Below are 27,183 nucleotides of genomic sequence, written 5' to 3'. Positions count from 1 at the left end.
GTTTCTATCTCTCATCCATTTATGAGAAACAGAGGTAATCAGAGAATCAATCTGACCCGACAAGCGACTTTTGATCTCTCTAAATCAGCCGCCATCTCTTTCTCTGCCTCTTCCTTTATAATCCGCCAGCTCTATCCCTTCCTTCATTTCGTTTGCTTAAGACCCTTTTAATTCCTCTAAAGTTTAATTCTAATTGCGCAACCTTTGCATGAACAATTTCCCTTTCATATTCTCTCCGTTTTCCCCCGAAACATCCAAAACCTATTGAGTTGTCTCTGTAGGCAGCATTTTAAGAAATCATAGGCACGCACCCAGCTGTTCAAAAAAAATAAAATAAAAATGTTAGCATAATTAAGCTGCCTCTTAATATACCACCATTTTGGGATGTATCCCTTGTGGAAATAGCAATCCCATAATGCATTGTGTAAAGCTCTTAAAAAAAAAAAAAATCAAGGCTGTCAATTGATTAATAGTTTTAATCAAATTAATAACATGCTACATACAACAATTCAATATTTGCAGAGAAAAGACCCTCAGTAAAGATAAATTAAAAAGACAATACATTATTAAAGATGATCAAAATCATTGAATAAATTATAAAGTAACTTTAGAAGTCTATATACTGTTTGTTTTATTTGCATGTCACTGCACTCCAAAGTCTATTACTGGACCATAGTCCATTTTACAACTGGAAATCTGTTCAAGTCTGTTCAAGGGGGACTTTTATATAGGCCTAAATGATCACATTAAATTAACGTTATATGTGCTCTAGAACCAGTTTTTACTTATTTTTGTAATATAAGTCTAAGGTGTCCCCTGAATGTGTCTGTGAAGTTTCAGCTCAAAATACCCAATAGATTTTTTTTAATTAATTTTTTAACTGCCTATTTTGGGGCATCATTAACTATGCACCGATTCAGGCTGCGGCCCCTTTAAATCGCGTGCTCCCTGCCCCCCGAGCTCTCAACTATAATACAGTGCATTTACAAAGTTCACACAGCTAATATAACCCTCAAATGGATCTTTACAAGATGTTCATCATGCATGCGTCGGATCATGTGAGTATAGTATTTATTTGGACAATTTACAAATATCACTAAAAATATCAGGTAATCATGGATCATGTCAGTTATTATTGCTCTATCTGCCATTTTTCGCTATTGTTCTTGCTTGCTTACCTAGTCTGATGATTCAGCTGTGCACATCCAGATGTTCTGCCCTTGTCTAATGCCTTGAACATGAGCTGGAATATGCAAATATTGGGGGCGTACATATTAATGATCCCGACTGTTACGTAAAAGTCGGTGTTATGTTGAGATTCGCCTGTTCTTCGGAGGTCTTTTAAACAAATAAGATTTACACAAGAAGGAGGAAGCAATCGAGTTTGAGATTCACTGTATGTCATTTCCATGTACTGAACTCTTGTTATTCAACTATGCCAAGGTAAATTCAATTTTTAATTCTAGGGCACCTTTAAATAACAGACCAAAGCAAAATAAATTTACGGATAAAGTAAGAGTAGTGTTGATTATAAATATATTTCATTCAACACTGAAAAGTAGCAATTTAAAATAGTAAAATATAATTAAAAAAATGGTCTATTTTAAAGGTGCAATGTGTACATTTTAGGAGAACCTATTGATAGAAACGCAGTATAATACACATAACTATGTTTTCAGTGGTGTATAAAGACCTTACATAATGAACCATTATGTTTTTATTACCTTAGAATGAGCCGTTTCTATCTACATGCACCGCGGGTCCCCTTACATCGAATTCGCCATTTTGCCGCGCCATGTTTCTACAGTAGCCCTAAACTGACAAACTGCTCTACAGAGCGTGTTTGCTTAACTAGCTACTCTCTGCTGTCTCAGACGACATCTTTGTCCTGTGTTGGCCACCGTAGCTTATCTATATTGCAATTCGCAACCTCACCACTAGATTCTGCTCAAATTTACACACTGCACCTTTAAAACATTTGTGGATGATTTTTTTTCTCCAGACCAGTTAAGCACAGACCTAGCATCGTAGCCGATTCTAAATATTTCAAATGCTGAGTGCCGACATAACCCAGAAAACAAATACTAACCCCCTAACCCTAAACTATAGCATTGGTAGCATATTCTGATAGATAGCATTAGTGTTTGTCGCGACTGAATCCTTCATGTTTCATGATTCAATCCATCAACTGAATCCATGAAGTGTTAAATTTTCTTGATAGGTAACTGCATCAAGTTGCCCAATGAAATCAGCTCTGGAGTGGGGTTTGTGCTTAACTTGTTTGGAAAAATAATTAAGCCTGTATTTATGCTTATAGAGTAGAACACTGTTAGCTTAGCAACATGCTAATGCCAAAGTCTATTTGTGTGGCATTATGAGGTGCTGCCTTTGTAGTGTTCCAAATCTGTCACTTATGAGGTTTTACAATGGATACTATGCTTTCTTAGAAGGCAGTTGCTTATGTAGGCAGTAGACAATAAGGCAGTGCACTACATTTTGGAATGGAGCCATTTTCTCTTTTTTACAATCTTTTCCCCTTTCCTTGAGGTAGTGAGGAGAGAAATTACAACCTGTTTTTGCACAATGTACACAAAATGATCCTTATGCTGACATTTTGACAATATACAAGAACATCTCTCCTGAGTCAGTCCATGAAGGACAGACCTTCTCCTTAAAAACACTATGCTGAAATCCCCAACCCATCAAATTTTGAAGCTTACAGAGGCTAAAGGCTGCCTGCCAATCTCATTCCACAAGTGTACAGCAACATGGTAAATCACTGTATCTAAACGCAGATTTCAAATCACGGTTTAGCTGATGAACAATCCTGTGATGTGACATCGGTGTCTGAAAAGATTTTAAAGCCATTTCTAAATGTTTCTAGGTTTGGTGTAACATTTGAGCATAGCATTGCACAGCAGCAGTTGGTTCATCCAGCTGTCAGGTATGGCTTTTAATAAAGACAGCAAGGGTCGAGCCCTGACCTGAATCAATGAATCTAATTCACATTACTCAAGAGAGAGAGAGGGGCTAGAGGACATAATAACAAGAATAGACAGAGAGAAACAGTGAGAGAGAGAGAGAGCAAGAGGAAGATGGAGAAAGGACACTAATGAAGGAGGTAAAAATAAGAATGAGGCTGTGTCCTCGGTGAGTGAGGCCCCTTCAGTCAGCTCACGTTGTAGACGTCATTTGATATCGCTTGCCAACAGGGACTCCGGCTGGGCGTGGATAGAGAGATGCTTGGCCTTTTTACCAATTTTATTGATGGGACAGTAGAGAGACGACAGGAAATTATGAGGAGAAAAGGGGAGAATGGTATCAGGAAATGACGCAAACCGCTGTTGTACCAAATCCAAGACTCTATCATAATTCCAGCCTCCTCGAATGGAAGATTCCATGGGCTAAAAGAAGAGTTTTGAGTATTTGATGTCTGAATGTTGCTTGTTACTGCTGTTAACTAAGCCCTAGCAACCACACACAACACCTTAGCAACAGTATAGAAACGCATTAACCCTCTCAGAAAAATTTGGAAACAGCTGGCAAGTGGAAACCACACAGAACACCCAAAGCAACTGTACAGCAATATACTAAAAACTACTTAGAACACCTTAGTAACAGCATAACAATCCCCTGGAAACCACCCAAAACATCCTTGCAACTGTACAGCAACACACTAAAATACACTCTGAATACTTTAGCAACAGCTTAGCGACTAAAAAACATTTAGAGCATATTACCAAGTTAGCAACAACATAGCAAAACTCTGGAAACCACACAGAACACCCTATCAACTTCATAGCAACACAAGAAAAACACTCTGACAACCTTGGCAACAGCGTAGCAGCTCCTTGGCAACCTCGCAGAACACCCTAGCAACTTATAGCAATGCACTAAAAACCACTCTGAAGACCTTGGTGGCAGCATAACTACTCCCTGGCAACTATGCAGAACACCCTAGCAACTGTACAACAATATACTGAAAAAATACTTAGAACACCTTAGCAACAGCATGTCAATGCCCTGGCAACCACCCAGAACATCCTTGCAACTGTACAGCAAAACACTAAAAAACACTGAGAATACTTTAGCAACAGCTTAGCGACTAAAAACTAGGGCTGCAACGATTAATCGCGATTACTCTTTTACAAAATAAAAGTCTGTGTTTACGTAATATATATGTGTGTGTTCTGTGTATAATAATTATGTATATATAAATACACACACATTCATGTATATATTTAAGAAAAATGTTATATTTATATATAAAATATTTATGTTTATATGTAATATAAAATATATATAAATACATATATATATTTATAATACATGCATATATTTCTAAACTTTATACCTGTATGTGTGTGTATTTATATATACGTAATTATTATACACAGAACACACACATATATATTACGTAAACACAGACTTTTATTTTGCAAACGATTAATCGCGATTAATCGTTGCAGCCCTACTAAAAACCATTAAAAACATATTAGCAACAACATAGTAACGCCCTGGAAACCATGCAGAACATCCTAGCAACTGTATAGCATCACACTAAAAACACTCTGACGACCTTGGCAGCAGCATAGCTACTCCCAGACAACTATACAGAACACCCCAGCAACTGTATAGCAATGTACTAAAAACCACTCTGAAGACCTAGGCAACACCATAGCAACTCCCTGGCAACCACACAGAACACCCTAGCAAATATATATTGCAACTAACTAAAACCACTCGGAACACCTTAGCATAGCAACACCTTGGCAACAACCCTAGGATTATAGTGACTCATTTTGCATTGCCAAGCATCACTCCCATTTTCTTAAAAAAACAAAATTCAAATTAAATTATATATCACATCATATAACCAAAACAATCAAATTCAACAAACTTTGTGTGTTTAAGCTAGCTCATGGTTTGCAAGCTAACCACAAGACAACCATTCTAACACTAGCACTGTTTTTAATCATGACTATTAATGGGGGTCACACAGGAATCACACACTTATCTCTCAGTCTGATTACAGTAGGGTCATGTGATGGCATGAGCATTAGAGATATGACTCTGAGAGAGTGAGAGAGAGAGAGAGAGAGAGAGAGAGAGAGAGAGAGAGAGAAAAGAGATTATATGCAAGAAAAATATGGCATCAGCAGACAGATGGACACACGCGCTATGAGTATCTCCCCCAGGGTATGACCTACACCTCCATTAACAAGCTTTCTGACACATCGGTGGTAGTGTGCGGTTATTACACTATCCCTTCTCAACCCTCACAAGAGACGCATAAAGAAAGTCTCATCATCCACGCAAGCAAACTATAGGCAGATCACTTGATCATAATAAACAAAAGAGACTAGGACCTGCTCTGAGCGTGTAAGCCTGATAATCAGAGACCGGATGACCACTGTGACCTGTGCGTGAGTGCATGTGTATGTGTACACACGTGCATATGTGTGTGTGTTGTATTCATAAGCTGGGTAGTGTTGCAGATGGCGCTGAAAGAGAATAACTGCTCATCTGTCGTTTATTGTTTCAAGAACAATAATTTGTTTAGACAGCGGCTGCAGAAGGAATCCAGTCCATTCTATACAATGACTGAGGGTTATTCTGTTCAACAAAAGACGATATTGACTAGCTTTTAATGAGATGACTAAGTAGTGTTTGAACATATACAGAATACAAGCCTTTTTCACTTGCTTTGCTTGTCAATATGTTATGTGGGTGGGACTTACTACACATTTGCTAAGGTGTTCTCGCATTTCTAGGGTATTTTACGTGATAGGTGCAGTTCCACACGATTGGGGGGGGGGGGGGGGTTAAATTGCGAAAAATACATTTAAGTTGCGAATGCAATTTTTAAAAAAAAAACTCCAGGTTGCTGTGCTTGTTTGTAGGGTTACACAATTTGGCCATTTTTTTTTTTTTTTTTGTGATTATATATCAATATGACTATAAAATAATAATAATTTTAATAATAATACAATAATAATGTGTCCTATTATTATTATTAAATTAAAATAATAAAATAAGAAATTCCACTATTGTAGTATTTTACTGTAAAATAAAAAAAGTGTATTTAAGAAAAATATAATAATAATAATTTTACTTTACACTACAGTACAACTGTAAAATTACAACAACAACAAAAGAAAATTATGGCTGTCTTAGTTTCTTCATTTTCCATCAAGCTTTTATTTTGGCGGAAAACTGAAGGAAACCTTAAAGCTTGTCTTTTGTTGAAAACAATGACAACGATGTACAAACATGGAAAAGTTTTTCCTTTTGTGTTTTTCGCGTACAGACAACCATGTTGTCAAAACACTGTATTATGGGCCGTTCACACAGAACATGTTTTTCCATTCCAATGCGCTACTTTTCCATTGTTTTCTATGTAAACACACACTAGACGGGCTGTTGCGCTCAGGTCTTGCGTCTTTTGCAGCATCTTGCACATGAAACTGCGCATGAAACCTTGCATTTTTTCCCCATTCCACTGTCCACGTCTCGCATTTTTCAAAACAAAAAAAGCATTCTGTGTGAACGAGCCCTTATACACTTTTGCCGCTTTTCCACTGCGTGGTACAACTCGGATCGTGCAAACAAATGATATTGCGGTGGCTGCTACTGACTATTTAAATCTAGTGTATTTGGTACCTCGTGTTTCAAATCCAATGATGCTGATAGTGACGATTCTCTCTGACCAATCAGTGATCTGCAGTGTTTACACGTCATAGAATGGCACGCTTGGAACCTCCACTGAGGTGGTACTATTTAAGCGTGCCGTACCGAACCGTACCATGCAGCGGATAACCATTTGTACCATTACCATTTGTAAAGAAACACTACAGGCCTATAGAGTTAACACGTAATATGTATGCGCATGACATCACCATTTTCATGAATTCACATTTTTGTAGTTTACACAGAGGCAATAACGGTATCATTTCCAAAAACTTGCACTTTAAACCCGTTTTCAAAAGTTTGCATTTTCAGGCCCCCAAAACAAATTGCGTAAATTAATTAAAGTTTTCTGTTTTTAGTTGAAAACGGTGACGTGTTAACGGCCTTTTGATAATCCATTTAATAAATTGATAAAGCCATATTGATAAAGCCATATAGTGCATTCGGTTTTATTTCAATTGATCATGCACCTTGAATAGGTGGTTACTACAGTAGGGTGTTCTGGGTGGTTACTAGGTGATTTCTTACAGGTCCAAGTCAAAAGAGTGCTGTGATGAATGTCTATGAATGTCAGAATTTTTAATGTGTAAAAAAACAGTATGAAAATATGTGCAATAGTGATGCTTGCATTAATAAGTACCACTGAATTGTGAAGGAAAAAATGCTCACAGCTGTAAACACCTAGTTATCAAGTTGTTTGGCCTGAGCCAGATGACATTGAAATGAAGTGGTACATCAAGGTCAACCCCTGAGCACGCCTCCTTAGAGGAACTCAGGCTTTTAGAAGCACTTATGGTTACAGTATGTGGGTCACACAGAAAGGGACCAGCAGCCTTCATCCATATTGGCACAGCATCAGAGCACAAAAGGACAGAAAAGAGCCATGACAGAAGGACACACGCTCAAAAGCACACAAAAACCATTTCACATTCCACTTTAAATGAGCTAAGTGCTGCTTTGATTATTTGTAGCAGTATAACTTACAAATGTAACTGAGATCTGACATATGAAATCAAGATCTGAATATATAAAACGTTTAGGCTGGAGTGTTAACTAAAGCATTTCACAAACAAGGAACAGATCATGACTGAAAGAAAATAGACAGCCACCTATTGGAAAGGAATGCTGTTTATATTCAGCTGTATACTCATGCTCACTATCAGTTTAATTCATTGCACTGGTACTGGCATCAAATGGCATCCAGTTTAGTGAAATTAAAGTAGTGACGCACAATATATCGGTACCATAATAATGGATGATCACAGCAATAGCAAACCAAAATGAATGCACAATGAATGAAAGCAGATCTTGGCCCCCATTGACTACCATAGTAGGGAAAAAATACTATAGTAGTCAATGGGGGGCGAGATCTGCTTGGTTACAAACATTCTTCCAAATATCTTCCTTTTTGTTCAGCAGAACAAAGAAATTCATACAGGTAAGGGAAAACGTGAGGGTTAGTAAATGATGACAGAATTTTCATTTTTGGGTGAACTATCCCATTTGCAAACCAGTAAGTGGATTTCTCAAAACTTCATACACACAGCACCACACAATGGATTACCTGCTATAGCTTGTATCTTGCTCAAAATTCTTAGTTCATCTCTCAAAAGTAAGTATTTATGTTAGTAAATACAGTACAGTCCAAAAGTTTGGAACCACTAAGATTTTTAATGTTTTTAAAAGAAGTTTCGTTTGCTCACCAAGGCTACATTTATTTAATTAAAAATACAGTAAAAAAACAGTAATATTGTGAAATATTATTACAATTTAAAATAACTGTGTACTATTTAAATATATTTGACAAAGTAATTTATTCCTGTGATGCAAAGCTGAATTTTCAGCATCGTTACTCCAGTCTTCAGTGTCACTCCAGTCTACCGTTCAAAAGTTTGGGGTCAGTAAGAATTTTTATTTTTATTTTTTTGAAAAGAAATTAAAGAAATGAATACTTTTATTCAGCAAGGATGCATTAAATCAATCAAAAGTGGCAGTAAAGACATTTATAATGTTACAAAAGATTAGATTTCAGATAAACACTGTTCTTTTGAACTTTCTATTCATCAAATAATCCTGAAAAAAATATTGTACACAAATATTTTCTACAGTTGTACACATTAAATGTTTATTGAGCAGCAAATCGGCATATTAGAATGATTTCTGAAGGATCATGTGACACTGAAGACTGGAGTAATGATGCTGAAAATTCAGCTTTGCATCACAGGAATAAATTACTTTGTGAAATATATTCAAATAGAAAACAGTTATTTTAAATTTGTAATAATATTTTACAATATTACTGTTTTTACTGTATTTTTAATTAAATAAATGTAGCCTTGGTGAGCAGACGAAACTTCTTTTAAAAACATTAAAATTCTTAGTGGTTCCAAACTTTTGGACTGTACTGTATATCAGAATGACCAACATGTCCTACAACCAATACGCCCATATAGGTCGTTTGTCACTTCTCTGAAATACAACCCATAGAAGCATTTACTAAAGTTGCGCCCCTATCGACAACAGGACTCTGTACAACAATATGCAATCATGTGATCATGCAATTGTGGGTTTGATCCTAGGGGATACATGTGGTCATAAAGTGTATATGTTATAAATCACTAAGGGTAGGTTTAGGGTTGTGTGCAGCAAAAATTATGTACCAGTTATCAATGTAAAGCTGCTTTGATACAATCTGCATTGTAAAAAGCGCTATATAAATAAAGGTGACTTGACTTGACTAGGGTTAGGGAAGGTGTAGTCGTTGATAAAAAAAAAAAAAAAAAGAGTTTTGCTAGATGGAAATAGGACAAATGGCGAGTAAGGGACCATGTAAAAAGTCCACACATTGCATATAAATGAACACGCATTTTGATTGGTTACGACGGTCATACATCATTTTTATGACGACAGATGTAACACGACACTGTCATTATTTTTCCGCCAGCAAGAGGGCGCAAGACTTTAAAACATAAATATAGTTCGTAATAAGGTACTTAATAAACGACCTACAGTCTCGAATGAGAAGTCCTTGTGTCTTTGTTCACAAACAAGATAGTCAGAATGTTTAGTCATGTTGTCAATATAACAATGTACTCTATCAGAATTTAGATGAAAATTATGGCTGCGATTTTGATGACAATAACTGTAAATGCATGAGATGCACTTTATCTGTATGGCATATATACATTTCAACAGTACAAATTGACACATTACTCTATGTGGGATATAGATGGCAAAAGACTGGACAGGCTATGCAAAGTTAGACAGACGTCAGTCACTGAGCACCACAAACAAAACAGCAGCCACCTTTTACAGTTCCTCCTGTGCCAAAACAATAAGCTTATGCTGCGTTCGTGCCATAACTACTGTAATTTGAAAGAGATGGAAACCTGTGACGTTATACTCGGAGCGGTTTGTGAATCAAATTTATGCATTTCAATGGCAACACTATCAACGTCGAAATGAATCTTAAAGAGCTCAGTGTTTTTTAAGTTGTTTATATTCGTTATTATTGCAATGCTTTGTGCTTTGAGACATGAAGTAGTTTAACGCCGTCTCTCATGACGCTTTTAAAGGAGGCGTGGCTTTGAAGACGCTCTGAAAGGAGGATGGGATCTTATGCTTTCAAAGCTAGCTCGCTATTGCTAACCTCTCCGAAATTGCCTACCCTACCTTTAATGACTTATGCAATGAACTAATACTTAGATATTTTGAGGGGCAAGACTATTTAACAGAGAACCAGTATAATACATTTTGAGCAATGTACATAATCAACTGTACATAATAAATTGCATGAATGTACCAAAACATTTGCAACTTGTTCAAAAGAATGAGAAATTGATGTTATGATGTGCACAAGCGACTAGATGATGTGGAGGTTGAACAAGCAGCTTTTCGAATTTCGGATGTGATCTAAGAAATATACCAAAGTGACTAAGAAAAACGGTGTGTCAGAGTGTCTCTAAATGAAAGTCTTTTAAAGTAAAGTATTTCTCAAAACAAACATCAACCTTTTTGAATTCACTTAAATACCTTTCATGCCGCAAGCAAAAGCCCAGATGGAAAAGCAGTGTTTAAAGGCTATTTAATGCATTCAGTTTCAAAGAATTCAAGAGCATTGAGATGTTCACATTCATGAAAAATTCATTCTCAGGGACTAATCAAGATTCGCCTGCTTAGTGTTTCTCATTATAGATGTGGAATTCAATAGATAACAACAGGATCCCCTAAGAGCTTGTTGACCTGAGTCTTTAGCTTTATTACCTGTCACCTTATTGATGTGTACTTGGCAGTAGGTTTTACATCGCAATATAGAGCTTTATATGGAGTCTGCGAGTGCCAGTACCAATCCTCTATTCATCTGCCACACTCAGGCCAAAACATAATTCATTTCGTTACGTCGAGTCCCAGACTGACTTTCCTGTACAGTCTGTAAAGATAGCACACACACAAATACAAACATGCAACACTGCAACGGTGCTCATAAAAGTCAGCTTATCTACTTCCGCTGAAACACTGTTCAGAAATACTGCACAGATGAGCAACCCCTTGACTTGAAATCTCTCTAAATGCAGATAAGATGTGCATTTGCTGACAGCCGGAAAGTAAACGTTGATCCATTTGAATGGAAGAAATGCTCTTAGACAGAAGCCACTGGTGCTGAGACAGAACCACACCTATAAGGTGCAATTTTGGACCATGACCACAGTTGACTTACAGCCCCTCAGGATCCCTTCTCAAAGTGGAATTGATGTGCAAGGGAGTGGGAAACAACATAGAGGTTTAGCATTTGTCTAATCACCCCTCAGGCAGTGACTTAAATAGAATGAGTATGTATTAGATTTCGTGCCATTGTTTTCCCAAAGGGTATAGAGTGGTGATATCTTTTACAGAGTGCCCAAAAGCAACAAATGAATGATGGCTAAATTATTAGGTTACTGAAAGTAACCTAAGGGCATATTTAAGCTATTGAGATGTTAAAACTGCAGTGAACGTGGAAGGAAAAAATATTGCCATGATAAAGACACTTAAAGAGAGTTTACTGTAAAAAAAAAAAAAAAAAAAAAAAACTGTATCACCATGGAAGCAATACTTTTAAACTTGATTCATTTCAAGATAGACTGAGAGTAATAGTGAGTTAGGCCCTGTTTACACCTGGTATTAAGATACATTTTGGTTGATCGGATCACAAGTAGTTTGTCCACTTTCAACCACTTCTGTCGTGATTTCTTTGAGGTTTATGGGCCGGTAAATGTATGGACTTTTCAGATCTTTCAATTTAGTGGATGAAATAAGTTAGAGCAATTTACATATGAACGCGAAACTTCGGCTGTTCTGACAGTCGCAAGACCACGTCGGACGCTGTGAGTGAGTGTTAGAAATCAGGAATGGAGAGAGAACATTGTCAAACTTTAGGTCTTCAGCCGACAAAGTTTAAATCTGGCTAGCATGCTTCCCATAATTTTTAGGTATTAGGTCAGTAGGCTTTTTCTACACTACAAAAGCAATCCGAGCAAATGCGTTTTCGAACTACCTCTGGAAGTGGTCAAAAGTGCACAAAGGTTTTAGACCCCATTTACACCTATATTTAGCGTCGTCCACTTGTGATCGGACTGACAAAAATGTATCTTAATACTTAGATGTCTTAGATGTTGATACAGTAACAAATATGACTGATTCAGTGTGTTCGGTACATATGATTCAGTATTCAGTAAATGATTCGTCAGACTGATTCAAACTAAGAAGTTTAAGTATTTTAAAAGTACTTGATTATAAGAGTCATTTGCTATTGTCTGGTTTTGCTTGTCACGGAAGACATTTTCTTCTTGTTAATTTACATTGCATCAAATTTTTTTCTCAATAGGTTGTTTGCAATCACGCGCGAAATACCGGTGGAGGGCAAGCAGTGAAAATTAGAATGGAAGAGATGGGGAAAAGTCCTTTCTGTGCAACATATGTTGGACGTGATCTTTATGTTATGAAGATGAGCGACTTTTCCACTGAATTGAAAGACTTTCCTGCCATCGAGGAGGTAGATATAGAGAATGTGAAGCTGCCGTCACGCCGTGTTCAGTTCTAGTCTGGGTTTGTTTATATCACGCTGCCTTTCTGCTGTGACGTTAGGGCAATATTTTTGATTTTCTGTCGCGATTGTGAAAAATATCGCCATTGTAGTTCATTTATGCTGAATCAAGAATTGCAACAGGAGCTCACACCATCGTTCAAAGAAAAAACTGGACGGTGTAATACAATTGTTGCCTTTAATACGTGTAAAAACACACTATAGAGAATATGAACCGACGTCACGCCTCGTTGCATGCCGGGGCGGCGCCACCATTTTGACAGGATCGCCCTCTATTACTCGTACTGAAATTAATACGGATTCTTGCTTACCTTTTGTTTTGTTTCTGCCATTAAGTGGAACGTTAACATTTTAATGGTATCGTTTGCAAGGAATATAAGCTATTTTATCGCGTCGCATGATCGTTTTATTTATTTATTTATTTTTCACTTAAGTTTTGTAGAATTTCGTTTACAATGTTGAACTGTTTACCGTGTCGGACGCTCGACGCTCACCACTGCTTCAGCCATCGTATGAATATCCAAATAAATCTGATCAACACGCTGAGAAAATTCGATTCATTTATTTGTTGGAAACATTTAAATGGTGCTTAAACGAGCATACTGAGTAGGCCTACAACTGTTGTCATTGTAATCCCCCTTTTCCACGATCACAGATGAGGAGAATCAGAGATTATGGGTCAAATTCAGCGGACAGACGGACATGAACACAATGTATTTTTATATTTATTTTAACAAATGACAACCACACTAAGCAATTTCCTACCTTTATAAAACCATTATGAAGGAAATGTATAAAATGCTTGCATTTTAAGTGATACTGAAAGTTTGTATTTTGGTCTAATCCGTTTATCTGCATGTGCTTTATTTGTAAATAGAAGGGTCTCTTTAATATCAGTCTAAGTGCATTAAGCGTTTTCTTGAGAGGACATGAGAGGAAACTGTTTAAGATATAAACGTGTTGCGTTCATATTTTGGGCTCATTTGCGTATCTCCACACAGTATGCTTTAATAAATATGTACAGAATTGTTTGTTTGTCACATGAAGTGTTTTTCTTGTTAAGCATTTGAATGTCCCCGTCAAGTTCTGCTAATTCACGAGCGCAGTGAGAGTCAGACTTGCAAAAGGTAATTATTAAACCAAACGAAATCAAAACGTTCAAAAACACTTAGCAATGCCATTCTTTTATTGAGTGATAAGCAGTGGGTTTAATCAGTGCCATTAATAATAGATTTGCCATCCGGCGTCTTCTCGTCATCTCGACCTACTTCCTTGGTGTTTTTACACGTAGAAAAGGCGAAAAAACGTTTTTCACTGTCATGTTTTCTCTCAGAACGATGATCTGAGTTACTATCACGATTATCGATGCAGCATTAATGACATACAATGGTGACATTTTTCACAATCATGACAGAAAACAAATTACTGCACTAAACTCAATAACGGAAAGGCTGCGCGATCCTGTTAAGATGGCGGATAAACAAAGAAGTTACCCAGAACTCCACAAACACCAAATTATCATTCAATGGGACAAAATAGCTTCTCTTCCCTGCAAACGATACCATGAAAACAAATAAGGTAAGCAGGTATCAATATTCATTTCAGTATCAGCAGACGCAAAACGCTATTAAAGGCGACAACATTTAAAGTAAAAAAAAAAAAACGATATAAGTTATGTAAACGATATAAACACCTTCTGGATTCTCTATTTTATTTTAAAATTTTTATTTTATATTTGAGCAACCATAAATGACGCAAAACATACAAATTTTGAGTTTTTGATAGGATTCCTATATAGAAAAACCAGTCCCTGCCCTCCAGACTCATGCTGCTGCTGTGACGTCATGTGCAAACAACCTATTTAGACTACAATCTCACAACTCATAACTAAAATATTTCTTTTTATGATTCCTACGCAGCTGACATACAGTATTTCAAGGCCGCTTAAAGGTCAGCCAATAGAGACCTTTCCACAACTTGTTCACACTTTTCACAATCCAATCAATTCCCAATGTATTAAATCAACTCTCACTCAATATTTTTATTACAGTATATCCCATTCCACTCAGAAAGGTCAGATGACATAAGTAAAATGGCTTGTGAATGTCATTTCATGTTGACTTTAAAAAGAAATACTTTAGTGTAACCAGCTGTACTGTGCAATTTAATAACTTTCAGCCATTTGAAATGCCACTTTACTCTAATCAACATATAATTTAAAATTCCAGGGAATTTGGACAAGATTACAGAGACATAAAAGAATTGGAGGGGGGGAGTACAGCACAGTTACCCTAGTTTAACCTCCATGTGCATTTTATGCCAACATAACATCAACATAGAGATATGTCAACTGGATAATCTCCCAGCTGTACAAGCACAGATTCATTCAGATAACACCTTACTCTGCACAGCCTGCTTACACAAACGCACACAGAAGGTCTAGTATTCTGTTATCGTTGATGGATTAAAAATATATGGCAATGCTTATCAAAATATTGCAATTAGCAAACTTTAGATTTACCCCAGAGTGTAACTTCAGAACCTCTGCAAAACCACTGATGTTTAACAAATTCATTCGTTTCTGCCTCAAATGTCCACCTGCTTGAAGTTGCTAAGGGATCAGTGTCTAAGTTCCATCTGCCAGATTCGGTGGTGGTCTCCTGCCAACCAGTACAGCACTGGCTGACTGTTCAGCCGGGAAAAGACACAAACACATAAATCACCTCACAGGGCTGTGGAGCCGCCTGCTGCTGCCCATTCCTGATATCTACAGTGTCTCCTCAAACTGTGCCTGAAGGTCATTAGTCACGATCAGGGTAGAGAAGCAGACAGGGGCACTCAGGGCACAGTTTCTCTAAAAACAGCAGCCATGTTTTTAAGGTTTTGGGTTATGGTGCCTGTTCTGCGGTCTGCATATATTAGCTCAGGAGAAGCTGAATTATGGAGGTGATGTAATTAGAATGTAACTTTTGCTTCAGATTTCCCATTTCCCATTTTTCCCCTGGGAAGTGCAATGCAATGGAGTGAAGCAGAGGCAGCGTATCATTCATCCCTCCGGAGTTACCTGTTGCGTGAGTCCTTCTGCAGCTGTAAATCCCACTGACTGGGATTTGGTCATCAGCTCTCAGTGTACTAGCTCGAGGAACACAAAAGCTTTTCGCAGAGAGTCTGATCTTATTAGTGAAGGAGGTGATCAGGGTTGTGAGCAATTCAGTATTCAAAGATATCATACCGTCAATATCGGAAGACACATCAAGTCTTGTACATCCAATATTAAAGGCACAATATGTAAGATTTTTTATTAAAATATCCAAAAACCACTAGAACAGTGTTATATTTTTTTGTTGACGTATCCCAAACGTTTCCAACAATGTTTAAATTCAGAGAAATCAGCAATTGTATCCAGAACACAGACCGTGTCATTGCATCGCCTGTCAATGACGTCATATGCGCGCTACATCCAATTTAGTCATCTAGATTACTGCAAAGTGCAACAAGTCCTTCATAGCAGCCTCAGAACGAACGCACAGAGTAACATTATAACATAACTTTCAACACACTCAAATGTATTTAGTATGATTGTTTTAACCATGGAAAGCAGCGCTGCGTTACCTCACATACGCAATGAAAAGAGCAGAAGCGGCCGACTGCAGCAAAAGCACAATAAAAGTTTCGGTGAACTCAAGATCCGTTTGCATGTGTCTTTCATTAGCATTCGCTCCAGCAGCCTTGTCTCGATACCACGGCTCTTGACCCATCCTGCTTCATACCACCATAACGTTAGTAAAACTTTAATATACACTCTAAAAAATGCTGGGTTAAAAACAACCCAAGTTGGGTTGAAAATGGACAAACCCAGCGGTTGGGTTAAATGTTTGCCCAACCTGCTGGGTAGTTTTGAACTACTATTGTTTAAAAATTGCTATATGGCTAGCTTAAAATTAACCCAAAATAGTTGGGAAATTAAAAACCAGATGCAATTAGAGGCAACAATAATAGACAAAATGTGAATGTTTATTAATAAGCTTTAATATTTTATTAATATAAATTTAATAGTTTATTTCCAACATACTTTGGGTGAATTTTAATTAAGCAATACAGTAATTTTTAAATAATAGTTGAGTTAAATAAAACTACCCAGCAGGTTGGGCAGACATATAACCCTACCGCTGGGTTAAAACAACCCAATTGCTGGGTTAAAACAACCCAATTGCTGGGTTTGTCCATTTTCAACCCAACTTGGGTTGTTTTTAACCCAGCATTTTTTAGCTCATCCATGAACATGATTTCTGCCCAAGTCCCTCGGATTCCTTTCCATCGGCGTGGAGCTGAAGACAACAGCACCAATATTTCACACGCTCATTCACAGTGTTATCAAACTATGCCTTTGTTTTGAATAAGTGCCCTCTAGCGGTGAAAAATTACATATTGTGCCTTTAAGAACAATATAAACACGGCTTAATTTCAATCCTTGAGAAAAAGAAGTGTGAGCTGAATGTAATGGTTTCAGTACAGAAACTTAATTGCATGTTATTTAAGATTCAATGAAAATGTATTATTGTTTAAATTTATATTAAATGCAATTAGTTTAAACTTAGAGTGCTTTTTGACCCTCTTAAACTCTTTAAATGTAATTTCATAATAACCTCTATTGTAGTAGAAATATGGTTAAATACTGCCAAATGTACTGTGGAGCATTTATGGTAAGTATTACAATCTATCACAAAGTTCACTTTTTAAAATAGTCGTAAAAGTGTACTCTGATGTTTTATTTCATTAATTTATTTCTGCAAGTACTGTTTTTTTTTTTTTAAATATGCTTTTAGGATTTGTAGTACACTACATGTGCACTTTCAGTGCAATTAAGCACACTTCTTTTTGACAAGAGAAGAGCAAAACATTAGTTATGCAAGAAAATCAACCTTGTAAATAAACCTTGATCAGAATCCCAACGCAAATTGGGGAGGGATTTAAAGTGAAGGAGTTTATCTGCGATAATAACCGGCTGACCATACGTTATCCTAGTTATTACATGGCCACATACCAAAAAAAAAAACAAAAAAAACATACATGGATATGAAATATGAATTTTGTTGTTTTTTTATTATTATGTAGGAAGAAATAGAGGAAACTGGTTGCCTGGGACAACAGTGGTATTTTTTTTGTTTTGTTCTTGCACCGCTTTAGTAAGCTCAGAAGTTAATCGGTTATCCCAGAGGCAAAAGAAAAAGGTTAAAAACTCAGGCTTCCTGCAGTGCAGACAATCACATAAAACCACCAACACAGACTGCAACATCTATGTGCTCTACGGCTCAGCCTGCAGTCACTTGTGAATTCTGCTAACCTGGTTTCTGGTGGTCTTCAGGCACTTATCAACTAGACTTACATATCACATCTGTTCTTCCGACAGACACTTGTTCCAATTGCCATATTGTGCCAGATTACTGACATGTTCCTTAAGCCTCCATTACCAACATTTCAGAATCCACTAATGAGGAATGAGAAAGAAGACATTGGAGAGAGCATAAGCAGAAGAGCACCAGCTGTAGTCTCTCTGTCTACGGCTAAATTATATCAGGGTTTTTATGCCATATTTTCAATTCAATTCGAATTTAAACTATATTTAACTCCTTTGACAAAACAAATCATACATAGAATAGCGCATTAATATCCACATGGAGAAAAACTCACAGCTGTTACAATAGCAAGGGAAAACTCCCTGAGATGTTTAGTTAAGAAACCTTGGGAGGAACCAAGACTCAGCTGGGGAGTCCACCACCTCAGGCTGGCACGTTTAAATGAACAAGCTTGTAGTTGATCTTTATGGAGATTTATTTAGCTTTGTTTTGAGGATGTTCCTTTTGGATAGAATTCATAAAGGCCCTTAGTCCAGTGTCATACTGCATTAACTTCAACTTGAGATGCTGAAAGAGTGTAAACAATTTGTATGTTGTGTTACTTGTCGATATTTTTTATTAAGTTAGCATTTTCAGTTAAAACGTACATAAAATATTAAATATTGATCATTTTGAATACAAAATTTCGAATATTTGTGTAGAAATGTATACACCAATTTATCATCTAAATCAATAATCAGACGAGATTTTTCATCTCCCCTTTTGTCAATTCCAAATCTTTTAAATTTTTCATTTATTTTGTCAATTATTATGACAATAATTATTATATTTCATCATTTTCAATAATTAAACTATATAATTTTGATATCTAGTAGTTATTCAGATATCTAGCAGTTGGTTATAGATTATTGGCCACAAACTGATCTAGTGACAGTAGAGTGCATTGGTATTTTCAAGTGAATACAGTGAATTATGAATAGAAATGTGTAATATTACACATTGAACTTAATTAACAGCAATTGATAACGCTGAAAGATATCTTATTTGCTATCAATTAACTATAGTACTTTCATCAGTCATATTGGTATCAGCCAAAAACTCAGGCAACCATATATAATAGCTACAATAGATTTCCAAGTATCACCCATTGAATAATCCATATCTGTGGGCCTTTAGCAAAAAATAAATCCTCTTCACATTCACAGTAACAGAGATATGAGGCCTCAATTTGTTCTGATACTTTTTTTGTCATGCCACAGAGTACAATGGATTTTGTGGAAGATTCCATTATTGGAAGCAGAATGTAGCGCAGCTCATTGCCATTTTTAACACTACACACTGAAATGTGTCAGACTCAGAGGACACCCTCTATCCCTCATCGTAATTATTCTCACCACACCTTAATTGCCCAGGGCACCATAGTATTCAGGTCAAGGAGAACTGATCTCTCATTTCGTAGGTCTCCAACGATGAACAAAACAGGCTTCAAAGTGGACAGATCTTCAAAATGCTGACCCTAATGGATGTCCAGACATTAGCCCAGTATGCCAAGCTCAGCATGTTCCATGACAGGACAGCAAGACAAGTAACTCTTTCTTATCACACCTGAGATTTGGAACTCTGCAAACTCATGGTTGAGAAACGATACACGTACAATAGACTAAAGGCTGGCACAAAAAAGATTTTTTAAATGTGAGAGACCACAAACATGACAATAAAAAATCATAGATTTAACAGTTTTGTTTTTATAGTGTGTGGAGTGCCGTGATGTGACCAAGACAACACACCACACACTAAGAGATTTCATTCACAAACAACCAGAGTCTCGGCTGTGAACATGGGAAATCTCTTGCGGTCAAACGTGACTTCAGAGTAAAGAAACATGGCAGACGACGGGCAAGAAGAAATGGTAATGATAGTATTTGGACTGCTTTTTACAGAAAATTCACGGGGGGGAAAAAAAAAGGTTTAGATGAAGTTGTGTTATGCTTCAGTCTTTGCACTTTCTGATTGGGTATTGTTTCGTTCCTTGTGACAATCTACAGAGTGCCTGCTCATTTATCCTCAGAGTTTCCCCCACACAACAGGATTTCTGATTGTAAATATTCAACATGTTGGATATTTACGATTTCAGATCTGTTTGGCTCCAAGTAGATTCAATCACTCTTAACACACCTCACACCACAGGTAAATCTGATAAAATAATCTGTAGAACCGTCAAGATAATCAGGACTTTACCTAGGATTGTTGGAAGGGATAACTGGGCCCAAAACCTGCCCAATTATCATGTAGCCTTAAGGATTCATTTTAAAGGATTAGTTCACTTTGAAATGAAAATTACCCCAAGATTTACTCACCCTCAAGTCATCCTAGGTGTGTATGTCTTTCTTCTTTCTGATGAACATCTGCGCATTCACGTTCTGCGTACGTTGAAAACGGAAGGCGGCTTGTGCAGAAGCTAGATGTTTTACTTCATAACTTATTTTTTTTTACACAAACACATTGCTTTGATTCAGAAGGCCTTTATTAACCCCTTTAATGATGGATGGATGTGGATGGATGCACTTTCTTCAGCTCATACTCATTTATCCCGCTCACTGCCTTTATAAAGCTTGGATGCGTCAGGATATTTATTAATATTTCTGCGATTATGTTCATCAGAAAGAAGAAAGTCATACATACCTAGGATGGCTTGAGGGTGAGTAAAGCTTGGGCTTATTTTCATTTCAAAGTGAACTAATCCTTTAATGAGAGTGTATCACTCATGATGGCTATTTAAATCCAATTTGGAATCATTTAAACAATAATTTTCGATTAATAAACATACAGAGTGGTTTACAAGGGTATATAGTCTGGCTATGACAAACTTGCAATACACAAATCTATATGCTAAAGCTATATGAGGTCTTCACACTACTGCCGTGAAATTCCCAAATAAGGATGAACTATTCCACCTATTGTTTAGTGGGAGGGCTTGGGAAACTGTGTTAAGGGTTGAGAGAAAGGGAAACAGAAATGTCTCAAAAAGTATGTTATTTGAGACATTATGGAGCCCACTATCCCATTTCCTGTCGTGATGAGGCCAAGACTAAAAATACACATCCCCTTTCGTCAGAACGCAAATTGCCCCCTCAGCACGAATTTCTCCTTCAACCGCTATCATGTAACACAGCACACAGTCTCAGAGCAGGAAGAGAACCCCCACAATCCCCATGCCTGGGATCTAATGTGCCATACGGTTAGCTTACTTTGATCCTATAACGGGTTGTCTGTGTAAACTGTGTTGAACTACTAGTCCACTATCGCATCTTGAGATGACTCAACATCAGTGTGTCAGACCAAAGGAGCCTGAAGACTAATTGTGTGCGTTGACCTTCAACGGTTGCTCTCATTTTGTATATTAGTATCCATAGATCCTTGGAGAATACTTGACAGTCACCTAATAATAAGAGTCTACTGCAGGGGGGAAAAGATTTCAAAGCTATAAGATGATTTATTCTAGAACGGGGATGCCCAATCCTGCTCCTGGAGGGCCAACATCCTGCAGAGTTTGGCTTCAACCTTAATTAAACACACCTCAACTAGCTCTTTAGAAGTGTTAGAAACTTCCAGCTGTGCAAGTAATATGCAAGTTATACCAAAGCCCCTTTAAGACAAGTCATTTCAATCGGCGGCCATCTTTGAAATGCCTCTCGGGCATTCAAGTGCAGCTCCTATCTCTTTGAATGGGGAACATCAAATTCTCCAAAGCTGTTTGCCAAGCTTTCAATTAAATTTCATATTTGAAATCACCAATGAAATCTGACAACAACTGCATCATAAATTTTGTTTCTAAACGCTTGATTCGTGACAAAAAATTTTATTTTTCAGGCTGGATCGAGCTAATGCGCATGCGCAGTCCTAAATGCGCGCATCTGACTGTTTCTATAGGAACCGGAGCTTCCAAATGCCGCTGCAGTGATGCGTTGACTTTACCAATCGGCGATTGGCTCTTATTTAGAAGGCGGGACTTATTCCATCATATTGCACGTTGCACTTTCTCCCATTCAAAACAATACGAGTGATGCCAAAGTCCCTTTAAGACAAGTCATTTCACTCGGCAGCCATCTTTGAAACGCCTCTCGGGCATCCTGGGCATCATGCAATCTCTTTGAATGGGGAAACATCAAATTCTCCAAAACTGTTCGCCAACCTTACGATTAAATTTCATATTTGAAATCACCAATGAAATCTAACAACAACCGGCTCATAAATGTAGTTTCTAAACGCTCGAATCATGACAAAAAAATTGTATTTTTCAGGCTGGATCAAGCTAATGCGCATGCGCAGACCTAAATGCGCGTCTCTTCGGAAGCTCGCTTCTGACTGTTTCTATAGAAACCGGTGATTCTAACGGCCGCTGAAGTGACGCGATGACTTCACCAGTCGGCGATTGGCTCTTATTTAGAAGGCGGGACTTATTCCGCCATATTGCGCGTTACACTTTCTCCCATTCAAAACAATACGAGTGACACGTCTTGTGTTATTCTATAGTCTTTGGTTATACTCCAGCAAGTATTTCAGTTGTCATGTGTATTTTTAAAAGTGCACTTTTTCTTTTGGCTTCGCTGGCTTTCTTTCATCTTCCTAAATAACTGTTACAACATTGGGCTTGAACTTTTTACTGACACCTTGTGGAGTGGATGCTGTTTCACAAAAAAAATAAATAAATAAATAAAGGACTGAGGGTAACAAATGACATTTTTTTCCAATAAATGTATTAATAATTAATTAATTTCACAAGCTAAAATGGTAAATAATATGTTTTTTTTTCCCTTTTTGAACTGCATACTTTTTCTCAGTTTGTACAAAGAACTTCTGTGTTGGTCTCTAAATTTCTCAAAGAGGAAACCCCTACGCAACTGACTTTACATTTGCTTTTCCTCTGCTTATCTTTGTCTCCAGCTAAGTCATCCCTAAATACCAAGTATAGCTCTCATCAAGTTCAAGAGGTCCTCCTAACTCCCCAGTGTCAATGAAAGGTCATCCAAGATATGACAGTGAAAGGAACTGACTCACCAGGGCCCAGTGAATGTTGAAAATAAGCCATCTGAACAGTGGGAAGATCCACTGAAAGAGCCAAAACCCTCTCAACTCCACGTACAGAAGCACTGCCGGTCAGCATGACCTCATAGAAAAGGCGACAGACGTACTTGAGACAACTTCACATTTTGGGCAGCTTAATATCTCAGTGTTGCAAGTATGGAAGTTACTATATTTAAGAAGGCCACAGACTTTATAAAGCTCTTAGGTTTCTCTGCAGCCAGTGAGCATTAAAAACAGCAAGACACTGATTGCATTTACTCATAGACAGAGGCGAACCAAGAAACACTTGAGCGCACAAACACACACATCCTACTACACACACTCTCCTAGTAGAACAACACAGCGGTTCCGAGAGAGCTCCTTAGAATCAACCGCAACGCGGCTGCTGTAATTGGCCTCCCTTTCAGCAATCTAATGGAAGGCGCAGGGCAAGGCTGGTTCTGGGTACACTATGGAAAAAGGAAGCAAGAACTTCTCAGTGGGGGGGCAAAAGCCACATCCTCCCATGAAAAGGTTCTCAAACACACAATCACATCCCACAGCGAAGCCACAATTGGGCTGAGTGGAACGAAGTGGTCAGGTAAAAGGCACACGCAGGGCTTGGTTACTCACAGTGTTCAAATGAGCGGCATAGTGCTGACTCATAATACAGCAAAAAAAAAAAGTGAAAATCAGATTTTTGGAGAAAATTTTTTTAAATGCCTTTAAAAAAATCTTTGCAGGATTTTTTGATTGTAGCAGCACTAAAAGTCTCCCTGCTGCATTGAAAATAATGACACTTAATGCGATTTGATTTCCATATTTATATCTTGATGATCTTAACTACAAAGGGCACTTTAATGTATTCTAACATTGGCCATGAATGTCATCTTTATCTCAGATTAAGTGCCATGACTAATATTATCACTAATGTCCATTAACTCACAGCTAGTAATGTGGATGTTTTATGGACCAGTGTTTCCACCATAACGTATGCCATAAAGTTACATTTTATGTGCAACAAACCACAACTTCTCTATACTGAGTGCATATACCGTCACTTATTGTTGAAAATGAACAATAAAGTGGATGAGATCCACGTTGTATTCAGCCTTTCACCAATTCCGAAGAGGATCACATGCTTTGAGCCACTAAAGAAAACAGCACAGTCAGAACTAATGAGACAGCTAATGAGATCATGAGATTTCTAAGAGAAATCCAAGAAAAAGCCCCGGCAGGAGATTCTGGCCTCACAGAGGCAATGCATCATGTGTCTCAAGCACTGATTCTATAACGGCGTAGCAGGAACTACTTGAGTCACTGTCATTTTATATTTTCTCCTACACTTAAGAAAGTATTTTCTTCAAAGAAATCTTTCATGCAAAAACCTCACTTTTCCAAAACCATATGGTTTTATTTTTTCCATGGAACACAAAAATAGAAATTCAGAATTAAAAAGCTGAGGCCTACACAAACATTAACTCTCACACACTTATCAGCACATCATACCCATAAAAATCCCTGACCCCATCCTGACCTGATGTCATAACCCTTCCATCGATCAATGTGCTTGAATAAAGTGTGTCCTGAAGGCATTCAGTGGGACCAGCAGCCTGATTACAAACAGACAGTTACAGATGAGCCCGCCTTTCCCACTCTTTATCTTCTTACATAACTGTAGCCTTCACCAACATCAATGGCATGGAGAAGATCCATTCATATGCAAGTTCAATTTGGATGTGTCACTCAAATGAATAAAAGTAACAAAAACAGATACATGAATTGATTTGTCTAGAGTTTTGAGACCCCTTAGACTTTGGATTGTGTGAGTTATTTGTATGTGCATATTAATAGACTATTAAAATATCAAAAATTCATGCAAATCACCCATAAATTCACTGTCATGACCATGTATTATTTTCATTGATCTCTATACTAGCAGTGAAGCAATAAGAAAGAGTAGGGGTTTCATAATTACAGCCTATGTTTTTTTTTTTTTTTTTTGCATCTTTAATCGAAACGATTAAATAATTAGCTGTTTAAAGGCATCATAAAAATGCGTTCACTCACTTGTGCTGTACAAAGGTAAATATGTCACTTTTTTCAAGCTCGAACTGCACGTCGAACTGCTTTTGGAGTCTATGCAGCCTATATGCATGTAGTTGTATGCTACTATGCTTTCTAATTCTATTTACATTGTAATTGCTTCAAAATCATTTTGAATTGATCACTTTTTGAGCAGGGTAATGACTTATCCCAGTAGCCTAGTGTTGCCTGCGCAGGATTCATGTCCCGCTTCCTCGAGCTCTTCAGAAGCTCGTCAGTTTGAACAATAGCATCGCCTGACTGTCCAAACAGAATAACTGGAAGCGCGCACATCCGTCGTGCGCGACCCCTGACCCATCTAAACATTCCTTACATCCGTCATAATCACAAAACTATCAATTCATTCATAAAGTACTGTTCACACGACATGGAGGCTGCACAATGACCCAAATCCTGTGTTGTGAACTATTAATCACTGAATCAAAAAATAATACGTTATTTTACAATCGCGTTATTTTATGTCTTTATTTTTAATTACATTTGGGTTTTTTTTTCTCCGCTTTTAGGGTTTATTTGGAATCGTTTTCCATAGAGTGCTCTATTTCACGCGTGCTTATGATGGGATGCTGTTTGACAATACAGACTCACTGCAAGAGGAGAGCCAACGTTCCGTCATTAAGAATTTAAAAATATTAATATTTTACAGTAAGTACGCAGGACGTGTTGATTGGCCATCTTACCGTGTTCCAAAAAACGCGAAGTTTCCCTCGATGTGTTGATATGTTGTGGAAGGAGAGCAGGATAAGCAGAGCGAGCGCCTTCTCTTACGGTCCAGCGATACTGTCTACTGCTGCCGCGCGCTGCACACCATGTTACCGTAGGAACACGAGCCGCGGCGCTGCTCTGCTGGAGGAGGAGGCTGTGCGTCTACGGAACTGCACCGGACGAGCGGATTTAAAGCAAGGGAGGGTGTTGGTTGGATTACGTGGTGCCGCTTTAATAAGATGTCACTAGTACGCCGAATGGGACCGCTGCTACTGTGTCTGGGTCCTTTTAGAGGGGTAGCCTACAGCAACACCTTCTAGAAAAAGAAAAAAAAAGAAGCTAATATGGGAGTCATGAATGAGAGCTGACTGTAAACATCGGTTGCAAATACCATGCTTTACGTTTGAGATGATAGATAGATAGATAGATAGATAGATAGATAGATAGATAGATAGATAGATAGATAGATAGATAGATAGATAGATAGATAGATAGATAGATAGATAGATAGATTATTAAATTATTTATAATAAAATGCAGAGTATTGGATCTAACAGATGATCAGAGTAGAGAAAGAAGGACCAACAAGCAGCAACGAATGCAGGAAACTTACATCCTCTTAAACTTAAATCAAAGAGATTTATCCATTAGACTTATGTCATAGTTGGTGTAACGGATAGGTCGGAGTGACTTATGTCAAAGATAGATGAAAATAGATATACGAGGTGTTGTTTTGACACCTATAAGACCTTTAAGAGAATATCAGAGATCTTGCATTATCTCATGTCTCCAGATATGGAAATATTTTGATACAAAGGTACATCACATAATCAGTTCTGATGGAAAATACACCCCCTTGATCTTACAGCACAGAAGAGATACAGAAGATCTTACATTTGGAAATAATCAAACATATCAGAGCACATAGTAGAAAATAGCAAAACTCAAAAATTCTGTCAATTGGTTACATCAAAATTTTTAAGTTAAGAAATTCAAAGTTTAAGTAAGCAGAACTGGCAGATTTCTATTTGGTACTCAAACATTTTAAATGCATTTAAATTGAATAGGTGAGTAAATTAATTCATACATTTGACTTAAAATTATCATGTTATCTCAGCATAAACATTTTTATTAGCTAAACTTAGCTAGCTGTAACAAGCTTATTCAGGTAATGCTAAC

The 27,183-nt window shown here is 37.4% G+C and overlaps 1 protein-coding gene across 1 annotated transcript in view; it reads right to left on the bottom strand.

The window, feature by feature from the left end:
• Positions 1 to 26,244, bottom strand: part of hpca (hippocalcin) — a 47,650-nt gene extending 21,406 nt beyond the window's left edge. The window contains exon 1 of the mRNA XM_067411816.1: positions 25,980 to 26,244. The gene's annotated coding sequence lies outside the window, so the exon portion shown is untranslated. The remainder of the gene's footprint in view (positions 1 to 25,979) is intronic.
• Between the last annotated feature and the right edge of the window lie 939 nt (positions 26,245 to 27,183).

This window comes from Chanodichthys erythropterus, chromosome 15 (genome assembly GCF_024489055.1).
Source record: "Chanodichthys erythropterus isolate Z2021 chromosome 15, ASM2448905v1, whole genome shotgun sequence".
Lineage (NCBI taxonomy): Eukaryota > Metazoa > Chordata > Actinopteri > Cypriniformes > Xenocyprididae > Chanodichthys > Chanodichthys erythropterus.
The sequence above is the reverse complement of the archived record's forward strand: the minus strand, read 5'-3'. Positions and strand labels throughout refer to the sequence as shown.